The 12,285-nt window shown below is 41.7% G+C and overlaps 1 protein-coding gene across 4 annotated transcripts in view; it reads right to left on the reverse strand.

Annotated features, from left to right (window-relative positions):
* Positions 1-12,285, reverse strand: part of LOC130367095 (neuropeptide Y receptor type 2-like) — a 64,792-nt gene that overhangs the window by 42,195 nt on the left and 10,312 nt on the right. The window contains exon 1 of one of the 4 annotated variants that reach the window (XM_056569487.1): positions 1,454-1,631. The exons of the other annotated variants lie outside the window; for them this stretch is intronic. The gene's annotated coding sequence lies outside the window, so the exon portion shown is untranslated. Of the gene's footprint in view, positions 1-1,453; positions 1,632-12,285 lie in introns of those variants that run through there. 4 annotated transcript variants of the gene reach the window in all.

Genomic DNA, 12,285 nt, shown 5'->3' on the forward strand with positions numbered 1-12,285 from the left:
TGCAGTTACGCTGCCTGACACCAAGTAATGGCATAATTGTATTAAATATATTATGCCAACCAAATATTTTCTTCCTGATATAAGAAATAAACAGTTCTCTTTCTTAAGTATCCTGTAACAACCTGTAAACAACTGGAAATGAGCTCCGGGAAATTTTCCGGACACAATTTGCAATAGCTGCGGTGGCCCCATTTGTGGAACATTCATGATTGGTAATGCACATTTTGTTATAATAGAAAATAATAATTTAACTCTTTAGAAAGTATTGATGCAACAAAACTAAAGCTATTAGGCTCATGTGGCGTAGCTGCTTAATGGGGCTCCAAACTGATGGGGCCCAGAGGCCCCATCAAACTGGATACCTTAGGGCAGGGGTCTCAAACTCCCTGCCCGCGGGCCATTTGCGGCCCGTGGAACAAAATTATGCTGCCCGCACCAGGGATGTGTAATTTGTATCGCCCGACGTCAGGGACATGCAGTTCTGGGTGCCGGGCAGATTATTTCTTCAGGCATTTAGCCCTGCTTCGGGCAAGCAGCGCTAAATGCTGGAAGACTTCACACAAGACTTGATGGGGGCGCATCTCAGTCCCCTGTGTGTGTGTGTCTGGCCGGTCTTTAACTGCGTCCGCGCTGCCACCAGTACACCCCCGTCCTCCAGTCTTCATCTGCGTCCATGATCAAAAGCCCCCCCACCCCGTCCAATAGAGCCCATTATCTTCACTTACTCTTATATTTGAGGGGCGCATGCCGCCCAGCCTCACCCAGCCGCTACCTCCAGTGTAATTTGAGTCTGAGACCCCTACCTTAGGGTTTATATCAAGAGACACTTCTTTGTCCATTTGCCATCTTGGATGGTTCTCCTGCCACTATATCCAATAATGAAAAGAGAGGCTATACTCACTGGTTACAGTAACAAGGGCACCATGATGTAGATCAGCCACAATGCTATATGGGGGAGGTCACAAAGTGCAGAAATACTAATAAACAACTACTCACATGCCTACTATTCCTAAGGGGGGTAGATGCTTAGTATCATAACTGCAAGGGGTGCCAATTACATGATAGTGTGTATGGCACCATGCTGGTTCAAAACCTATTAGTTATGCCTATACTACTTACTACATATCCCATGATACACTTCCTCTCTGCAGGAAAACAATGAGGCAGAGGCTCATGGAGTAGAATAGGAGACAGGGTATAAGGAAACCATGCAAATGTAGTGATGTATTACATCTACTGTGATCCTGACCTCTCGTATTACCATAAACCCATGATGCTGGTCAGACTCTAGTCACATTATTGATATTTCTGATCTCTATTGAAGCTGAAACATGATGAATAAAATAGCAGAGGACAAACATGCAGACATATCTCAGTTATTTGGAATCTGTCACTGTCTAAGACCAGCATAAAGTAGGGAAAGAAACACTAAATGGAACAATGTATTACTCACATCGTTCTGCTGAGACGTTCTCCTGATATGCAGAAGAACAGGCTCCGTTGCCTTACTGCTTGTTCTGCCGACCAGACACTACCTATACACGTAACCAGTGATCCTCTTGGTCTGACATCTACTGGTCAAGCAGAAAAAGGGGTTGTCTGGTGAAAGAAACAACCTGCATATGGTATCAAAAATTATAATAAAGCAACTTACTAATATAATGTTATTAGTCATACTGCAAATATCTCTCCATATCAGCTGAGCTGTTTGGCTTGTAGCTGTGATGTCACGTCACACTCTCTGAAAGCACAGCTCCCTCCCTGCTCCCTTTTCTGTCTGCTCCGCACGAGACCAGTGATCTGAAGAGGGGAGCTCATATTACTTATCACTGTCACTCAGTCACAGTAGTGTCCCTCAGAACAAACTCACTGCTGTCTTATATAAGAAATGCATCCTGCTGTCTTAAAATCTAATGAGCAGTAATACAAACTCCCATCTTCCCCTCAATGGTCTAATTCTGAGCAAACAGGAGAGGAAAGAGGAACTGGGATGGAAGCAGACTGCATTTACAGAGTGTGAAATGCATTCCCGTGCAGCAATGCGTTCCTGCTAGAGGTGGCTGGCTGTTCGTCTGCGTCCGTGATCAAAAGCCCCCCCACGCCGTCCAATAGAGCCCATTAGGAGCTACAAATATACACTGCTCAAAAAAATAAAGGGAATTGAGATTACATATCCTAGACTGAATGAATGATCTAATCGTATGAAATACTTTCGTCTTTACATAGTTGAATGTGCTAACAACAAAATCACACAAAAATTATCAATGGAAATCAAATTTATCAACCCATGAAAGTGTGGATATGGACTCAAAATCAAAGTGGAAAACCACACTACAGGCTGATCCAACTTTGGGTCATCACGAGACCCCGTGTTCTATCGTGGGAGCTGGCACAGGATGTAAATATACGTCCTGCAATGTTAAGGACGTTCCTTAACGTTGCAGGATGTATATTTATGTCCTGCGCCGGCTCCCGCGATAGAACGCGGGGTCTCGCGATGACCCTGCATCATATTGGGTTGGTCCCAGCAGCCATCAACGGCCGGGATCCGTGGCAAATACCGGACATCATCGATCGCGGTTATGCCCGGTATTAACCCTTCAGATGTGGTGATCAAAGGCGATCGCCGCATCTGAAGTGAAAGTGAAACCTTCCCGGCAGCTCAGTCGTGCAGTTCGGGACCGCCGTGGTAAAATTGCAACATCCCAAACAGCTTGCAGGGCACGAGGAGGATCCCTACCTGCCTCTGTCCGGTCACCAAATGAATGCTCCGTGTCTGAGATCCAGGCAGAAGCAGTCAAGCGGTGATAACACTGATCAACACCATGATATTGCATGGCAGTGATTAGTGTAGGAAAGCAGTGTGTGCAGTGTTATAGTCCCCTATGGGGGAAAATAAAGTGTTAACAAAGGTCATTTAACCCCTTCCCTAATAAAAGTTTGAATCACCCCCCTTTTCCCATAAAAAAATAAGACTGTGTAAATAAAAATAAAACTAAGCATATGTGGTATTGCCGCGTGCGGAAATGTCCAAACTATAAAAATATATTGTTAATTAAACCGCACCGTGTATGGCGTATGCGCAAAAAAATTCCACAGTCCAAAATAGCATATTTTTTGTCACTTTTTATATCATAAAAAAAATGAATAAAAAGCGATCAAAAAGTCCGATCAATGCAAAAATTGTACCGATAAAAACTTTAGAACGCAGCGCAAAAAATTTGACCCCATACCAGCCCATACGCGGAAAAATAAAAATTTTAAACGTATACATTTTCCTGCATGTAGTTATGATTTTTTTCAGAAGTACGACAAAATCAAACCTATATAAGAATAAAGATAAGGTGTCATTTAAAAATGCACTGCGTAGAAACGGAAGCCCCTAAAATGAAATTTCTTCTTCAATTTTGTCGCACAATGAATTTTTTTTCCGTTTCGCCCATTCATTTTTTGGTAAAATGACTGATGTCAGTGCAAAGTAGAATTGGTGGCGCAAAAAATAAGCCATCATATGGAATTTTATGCGCAAAATTGAAAGCGCTATGATTTTTAGAAGGTGATGAGGAAAAAATGAAAATGCAAAAACGGAAAAACGCTGAGTCCTTAAGGGGTTAACAAATCAGGCTGGAGGTGGTGCTGTAATGGGGTGGGGGACATTTTTTGGCATTCGTTGGACCCCTTAGTACCAACTGAACATCGTATTCATGCTGACAAAGTCCATCCCTTTATGACCACAGTGGACCCATCTTCTGATGATACTTCCAGCAGGATAATGCCCCATGTCACATGACATCATCTCATACATGACAATGAAGTCACTGGACTCCAATGGCCTCCACAGTCACCAGATCTCATCCAATAGATCACCGCTGGGATGTGGTGGAACCGGAGATTCTTATCATGGATGTGCAGCCGACAAATCTTTGGCAACTGCTTGATGCCATCATGTCCATATGGACCAAAATCTCTGAGGAATGTTTCCTGCATCTTGTAGACAGTATGCCATCAAGAATAAAGGCAAAAGGGGGTCCAACCTGATACTAGCAAGGTGTACCTAATAAAGTGGCCAGTGAGGGTAATTATCAAAAACTTTGTGTGCAATTCCATGTCTTGTACTCTATCACTAGAGCTTATATAGAGGCGGTATATGTTTGTAAGAAAACATTTTTAGACATTATGCGAATGATTATTTTTCTTTTTTGGTGGGGGGTGATGGAAACATCTGTAATATGGGAGGATGTAGATAGAACATAAAAAAAATAACCGTCTATGCGTCCCCTGCACAATGGAAAGAATGAGCTCCTGTCGTGTCGCTTTCAGCGTCTGCATTTTCCTCTTCTCACCTGCACACGCCGGCGAGAGCCCTAATTTATTCTCATCAGCGCCATTGTTCTTGCCTCAATTAGCCATCGTCTGCAAGTGCATTTCCATCAGGGACTGAGCAAGTCGCAGCGTAAATAGATACTGGCACTGTGATCCCTCACCCTGAGCTTGTCCATCACCCACTGTGCCCAGGGCATACAGCTATAAACACCGCGAACATACACTTAAAGCACAAACTCTATAATTACAAGAAGTTAGAATATATCAGAATCTGCAGCTGTTAATGTTTCACCATTTTCTGCCTTTTTCTTCATTGCATTTTGCATAGCTTATATAGTTTTATATCAGCTGTAAATGTTTCTCAATTTTGCAAGTGGATAATTTTGTCCTACAAAAAAGTATCAATTTACTCATGAAATGCAACTATTATTTTAAAAACCGTTTCAGCTGTTACATACTGACGTCTCCTGCTGTTCTTTTGATCTCCTTTCCATCTAATGCAGTGTTTCCCAACCAGGGTGCCTCCGGCTGTTGCAAAACTACAACTGGAGGTGCCCTGGTTGGGAAACACTGATCTGATGTGTCCGGGTCATGGGGCAGTGATGCCGGCTAACATAGTGATTACTTTTAGAAAAAAAAAAAAAAAAAACCTGTTTGTAATTGTAAATTTTTTTTATAACATTTTAGGGTACACTACTATGGGGGTGTCAATATTGTCTGAGCTCTCTGCACATTAAGGGTAGGGTCACACATAAGGGAGCATAAAAGTATGCTGCAGATCCATCTGTGACTCAGCCGTATAGTGTGCCTCCAGCTGTTCACCGTGTGTACTTGCAGTGTACTTAAATGTGCACTGTCAGATACAAAAACTTTTGATGTGCTGTAAAGCATGCAAAATCAATAGGTTTTGCATTTGCTTTCATTAGAAAATTTTCAGTATTTCATACTGAAAAAGCCAGTCAAACAACTGCCCCCTGTCTGCTTGGACACATACTAGTCCTGCTGTGTCCATGCATCATCACCTATGTCATGAACACACTTCCTTGATTGACAGCTGTGAGCGCAGGGCTCACAGCTGGAGGAAAAATCCTCCCACTGTCAGCTTGTGTCCCACTACTGTCAGTGAGGACAAGCTGGGAGTTGTAGTTTTGCTAATGCTAGGGGAGATGTGAGGAGACAACATACTGAGGGAGGGGGCGGAGACCTGCACAGTGAGACCACACCCCCTTCCTTTGAGAGGAATTCAGACTAGTTATCTAAATTAAAAGTGTGATAAAAAAATGTATACAATAAAATTATTATTTTTTTGGGATCTGACGGGTACGCTTTAAACATTGCGGAGCAGCCGCAATGTTTGAGTACATTGCGCATGCGCACAGCAACTCGCTTGTCCCTGTGTGGCTGTTCGTAGCGTCTGAGTGCGTGGGGGGTACAGCTGGAGGCACACTATAGGGTCAGGTCACCGGTGGATCCGCAGCGTTAAATACACTGCAGATTCGTTACGTGTGACCCTACCCTAAGAGATACGTTTTTCAGCAGGGACATAGGTGACAATAGATTGGAGCTGTACCTATTAACTTCTACAGCTCTTTGACCTGTGCTGAGGTCATGGCGCAGAAAGGAGGACAGATTGAGTATCACCTACTGTGAATGGCCTGATCCTGTGTTATCTGTACAGTGGTATTACTAAGCGCAATTTTGGCAGACTGTCTGGCCGGAAAATTTCAGCATGCACCAGCAGACTATGCCAGTGCTAGGACTGTTCGTAAATGTCTCCATAGACAACAATGTATTTCCAAGCTACTCTGCAGAAATAATTGACGTGTCAATATAAAATCCCATCCCTTCCCCAATATCGCGCCACACCCCTACCCCTTAATTCCCTGGTTGAACTTGATGGACATATGTCTTTTTTCGACCGTACTAACTATGTAACTAATTCTTCCTGGAATTCCGCTGCAACAGAATTTCCAAGTGGCCCATACATCCCATACTTACACAGGGCAACGTTCAGCCAATAATGATAATAAAAATGGCTACACTAAAGATCTAATCAGTCAACGAACCAGCATTTGCTCTTTCTTCATCTGATATAAAGGACCTTTTAGGCTGGGTTCACATCAGCATTGCAGAGCTCTGTTAGGGAGCTCTAATACAACAGCTGAAACAGCTGAATAACGGGGATGAGACTTAGGGTGTCATAAATGACATCAACGGAACCCGACAGGTCCCATTCACTATGAAATGGGTCTGTTGGGGTCTCCATTAGATGTAATTTAAAGAGTACCTATCATCAACTAAACTTTTCCTAATCCCCCTCCCCATCTTTCCCTGATTCTAACTACCTCTATCCCTGTGATTATTTCAAGTTTAAACCCCCAGTAAATACCTTTTTACATCTATCTTCAGTAGCTCAGTTTGGAGCTGTGTGCGAGGGAAGGAAGTGGGCGTGACCCGGCAGGCACAACGTCATCTGATGCCTGTCAGGGCCGGCTTCCGCCCTCCTTATTGTATGCTGTGCTCCCTCTTGGGTACAGTACAGGGCAAGGACGGCAGCCTCTGAGTCTCTTCCTCTCTGTTTAGCTATACACGAGCCGTGCCCAGCAGGATTTCGCGCACAGCGCTCGCTCCCGCCTGTCTGATTGACAGTGGGGAAGCTGTGCTTAGTATGCGGTTTCGAAACAGGGACTCCTAGGGTAGAACCCTAGTGGCCAAAATTTCTAAAGTAAACACATGAAAGTAATTTTTTTTTTTTTATAGAATCCAATAACAAACTTAATCTATATACAGTGGGGATCAAAAGTTTGGGCACCCCAGGTAAAATTTTGTATTAATGTGCATAAAGAAGCCAAGGAAAGATGGAAAATTCTCCAAAAGGCATCAAATTACAAATTAGACATTCTTATAATATGCCAACAAAAGTTAGATTTTATTTCCTTCATTTACACTTTCTAAATAACAGAAAACAAAAAAATGGCATCTGCAAAAGTTTGGGCACCCTGCTGAATTTATACCATGCACTGCCCCTTTGCAAAGCTGAGACCTGCCAGTGTCATGGATTGTTCTCATTCATCATCTGGGAAGACCAGGTGATGTCAATCTCAAAGGTTTTAAATGCCCAGACTATTCTGACCTTGCCCCAACAATCAGCACCATGGGTTCTTCTAAGCAGTTGTCTAGAAATCTGAAACTGAAAATAGTTGACGCTCACAAAGCTGGAGAAGGCTATAATAAGACAGCAAAATGTTTTCAGATGTCAATATCCTCTGTTCGGAATGTAATTAAGAAATGGCAGTCATCAGGAACAGTGGAAGTTAAAGCAAGATCTGGAAGACCAAGAAAAATATCAGACAGAACAGCTCACAGGATTGTGAGAAAAACAATTCAAAACCCACGTTTAACTGCAAAATCCCTCCAGAAAGATCTGGCAGAAACTGGAGTTGTGGTACACTATTCTAATATAAAGAGATATTTGTACAAATATGGTCTTCATGGAAGAGTCATCAGAAGAAAACCTCTTCTACGTCCTCACCACAAAAATCAGCATTTGAACTTTGCAAATGAACATATAGACAAGCCTGATGCATTTTGGAAACAAGTTCTGTGGACCGATGAGGTTAAAATTTAACTTTTTGGCTGGAATGAGCAAAGGTACGTTTGGAGAAGAAGGGGAACAGAATTTAATGAAAATATCCTCTGTCCAACTGCATGGGGGTGGATCAATATGCTTTGGGGTTGTATTGCAGCCAGTGGCACAGGGAATATCTCACGAGTAGAAGGAAAAATGGATTCAATAACATTTCAGCAAATTTGGGATGCTAACTTGATGCCATCTGTGAAAAAGCTGAAGTTAAGGAGAGGATGGCTTCTACAAATGGAGAATGATCCTAAACACAACTCAAAATTCACAGGGGATCACTTCAAGAGGCGTAAACTGAAGGTTTTGCCATGGCCTTCACAATCTCCTGACCTCAGCATAATTGAAAATCTATAGATAGACCTTAAAAGAGCAGTGCGTGACAGACAGGCCAGAAATCTCAAAGAACTGGAAGATGTTTGTAAGGAAGAATGGGCAAAGATACCTCAAACAAGAATTGAAAGACTCTTGGCTGGCTACAAAAAGTGTTTACAAGCTGTGATACTAGCCAAAGGGGGCAGTACAGGATATTAACTCTGCAGGGTGCCCAAACTTTTGCATACGCCATTTTTTTGTTTTCTGTTATTTTGTTATTTTGAAAGTGTAAATGATGGAAATTACATCTAACTTTTGTTTACATATAAGAATGTCTAATCTGTAGTTTGATGCCATTTGAAGAATTTTCTTTTTTATGCACATTAATACAAATTTTTACCTGGGGTGCCCAAACTTTTGATCCCCACTGTATATTAAACAATAAAAGATAAAAAAAACTTTTGATGAAAGGTACTCATTAAGCGGAATCAGTGAGCAGAGCTTTGCACAGGAATCTTATCGGGAAAGTGGCATACACTTGCAGCTTTACAGAGAGCTCAAGAGAACAGCGTTGGATCGGTCAAGTCCTGGGCAGGGTGTGTGAGGCCCCAGGCCTTTAGATTAGATGAAGAACGAGGCTGATTAGATCTTTAGTGAAGCCATTTACATTATTGTTATTGGCTGAACAATACCCAGTGTAAAGAAGTGATGTACGGGCCACAATGATGATTTTATCCTGCAATCCAAATTATCCTGCAATTGTTTGTGCAGCCTCCCACAAATAAGCACTGATCACTAGATTGGTGCATGTTATCGGGAGCCCAATGGCCTAACTAAAAGGGCCTTAAATTTCACCCAATGGTTGGACCTAGGTGCAAACTGGGCATTGGTACAATTATTCTATAGACTCTACTAAAGCCATCAAAATGTGAAATTCTGATTTTATATGCATTAAATAGTATTGTCTAACCAACATAGGTGTAATGTTTATCAATCAGCATCTTGTTTCTGCAATGTCTGATCACTGGAGCTTAAAGTAATAGGACCCTTTATTGTCAGGCTTTGAGTGGTGGGAGATGAAGTGAAAAGTGGTTATCAAAACTAGAAAACATAGGACATTCTATAAATCTCCATTATACTGTACACAATAATATTGGAAGCGGAATGACAATACAATCAATCCAGGTAATATCGATCCACATACAAGGATTTCATTATAGAGAGAACTCATTTTTTTCATGAGTACCTGAAGAATGAGCGGTAAATCATGTGCGATGTGTGACCATTTTATAAAGTATACAGGACAAACCTTATGACATATAGCCCCGCTTCGTATATGTTCTATGTGATTCGCTTCCATCAGCAGCTGGAGACCTATCAATCCAGTATAATGATTATCTTTCCCATGTATCATCTCTTCAAACGGCGACCATCATCACTACTCATAGAATCATTCATTTTCTCAAGTAAAATGCCCATTGACATCGGATAACAAAGTCATCATTGGTAAAGCTGAAAATATTGATATACTATAAATTTGCAAAAACAAATTTGAAACTTCAAACGGTAGCAGATTTAAATCAAGGTCTTCAGAAGAATCCCAAGACACAAGATAACATGTGTGGGGCATAGTTGGGAACCTCCAACTCCTACCTGCGTGGACAGAGATTCCAACTACTGGGCAATGCCAAAGAGATTTGGACTGGAACAAGTCTCTTTGGAAACGGAGAGATTCTCAAGAGCCTGAGTAGAAGATGGATGTCCAGAGATAGGGCTCCTGGCTGTGGGTCAACTATCTATACGCAAGATTTACAAACCAAGTATAGATAAAACAATAAAAAAAGGTTTATTTGGTCAACGCATTTTGCAGGCTCCACACTCTTCATCAGGCTCTCAATGATGAGATTTGGATGCCATAGTCTATAAAGGGGATTTCTGGGACTTTTTCAGTGATAGCCTGTCCTCAACACAAGTCAACAATATTGCTTTTAGTTCTGGTCATTAGAAATATGGTCAGGATTTGTATCCATATAACATGTGTGTGTGTGACTCCAGCAAAATTCTCACTTTACTTTAGTGATCATATTTAGGGAAGGGCACTGGGGTCACAACACAGAAATTACTGCAATAATGGCCAGAAATGCATCCAGGTTAAATTCTGGCATTTTTTGAGTCACTGTCACAGTAAGACTACAGTCATGGCCTTAAATGTTGGCACCCCTGAAATTTTTCTAGAAAATGAAGTATTTCTCAGAGAAAAGGATTGCAGTAACATGTTTTGCTATACACATGTTTATTTCCTTTGTGTGTATTGGAACTAAACCAAAAAAGGGAGGAAAAAAAAGCAAATTGGACATAATGTCACACAAACTCCAAAAATGTGCTGGACATAATTATTGGCACCCTTTCAAAATTGTGGAAAAATAAGATTGATGCTCCTTTAAACTCACCTGGGGCAAGTAACAGGTGTTGGCAATATAAAAATTACACCTGAAAGCAGATAAAAAGGAGAGAAGTTCACTTAGTCTTTGCCTTGTGTGTCTGTGTGTGCCACACTAAGCATGGACAACAGAAAGAGGAGAAGAGAACTGTCTGAGGACTTGAGAACCAAAATTGTGGAAAAATATTAACAATCTCAAGGATACAAGTCCATCTCCAGAGATCTAGATTTGCCTTTGTTCACTGTGCGCAACATTATCAAGAAGTTTGCAACCCATGGCACTGTAGCTAATCTCCCTGGGCGTGGACGGAAGAGAAAAATTGATGAAAGGTGCCAACGCAGGATAGTCAGGATGGTGGATAAGCAGCCCCAAACAAGTTCCAAAGATATTCAAGCTGTCCTGCAGGCTCAGGGAGCATCAGTGTAAGCGCAAACTATCCGCCAACATTTAAATGAAATGAAACACTATGGCAGGAGACCCAGGAGGACCCGACTACTGACACAGAGACATAAAAAAGCAAGACTACATTTTGCCAAAATGAACTTGAGTAAGCCAAAATCCTTCTGGGAAAATGTCTTGTGGACAGATGAGACCAAGATAGAGCTTTTTGGTAAAGCACATCATTCTACTGTTTACCAAAAACGGAATGAGGCCTACAAAGAAAAGAACACAGTACCTACAGTGAAATATGGTTGAGGTTCAATGATGTTTTGGGGTTTATTTTGCTGCCTCTGGCACTGGGTGCCTTGAAAGCGTGCAAGGCATCATGAAATTTAAGGATTAACGACGGATTTTGGGTTGCACCGTACAGCCGAGTGTCAAAGGGAATAAACATCTGTATATCAAAACATGTGTTGCTGCAATCCTTTTCTGTGAGAAATACTTAATTTTCTAGAAAAATTTCAGGGGTGCCAACATTTACAGCCATGACTGTATGTCCACATGGCAGAAAATGTGCTGAATGTCTGTCCAGAAAACACAGGCGGACAATTTACATGTTTTATCAGCACAAGAACTGCTGAACTGCTGAACTGCTGAAATCAATGGGACTCTGCTGCAGCAAAATTTCTGAGCTGAATATTTCTGTGGAATTCCGCTCAGAAATTACTCTGTGTAAACATGGCCTAAGTTATCTGTAAAAATGTGACCACATTCAATGTCAATAGCCACAATGCAGGCACCATGGGGGAGATTTATCAAAACCTGTGTTGAGGAAAAGTGGTGCAGTTGCCCATAGCAACCAATCAGATTGATTCTTTCGTTTTTTTTTTTTTTTTTTTATGAAAGAAGCAATCTGATTGGTTGCTATGGGCAACTGCTATAGGGGAAGATTGATAAATCTTCCCCTATGACACCATGATCTATGTCTTGTGGCTGTGTAGGTTAGGTTCTTGATGTCACTGAATGAGCAAAAAAAAAAAAAAAAGAGCGTATAAAAAGAGAGAGATTTTTAGGGGGGAACTTATTACAGTCTTCACATGACGGAGATTGGCAAAATGTTTGCACTTTTTACCAGTCTGCGCCACACTCTCCAAGTGGGCATAGCTTGGCACACAGAAGGCATGGGGA

The sequence above is a fragment of the Hyla sarda genome, chromosome 4 (genome assembly GCF_029499605.1).
Source record: "Hyla sarda isolate aHylSar1 chromosome 4, aHylSar1.hap1, whole genome shotgun sequence".
Classification (NCBI taxonomy): domain Eukaryota; kingdom Metazoa; phylum Chordata; class Amphibia; order Anura; family Hylidae; genus Hyla; species Hyla sarda.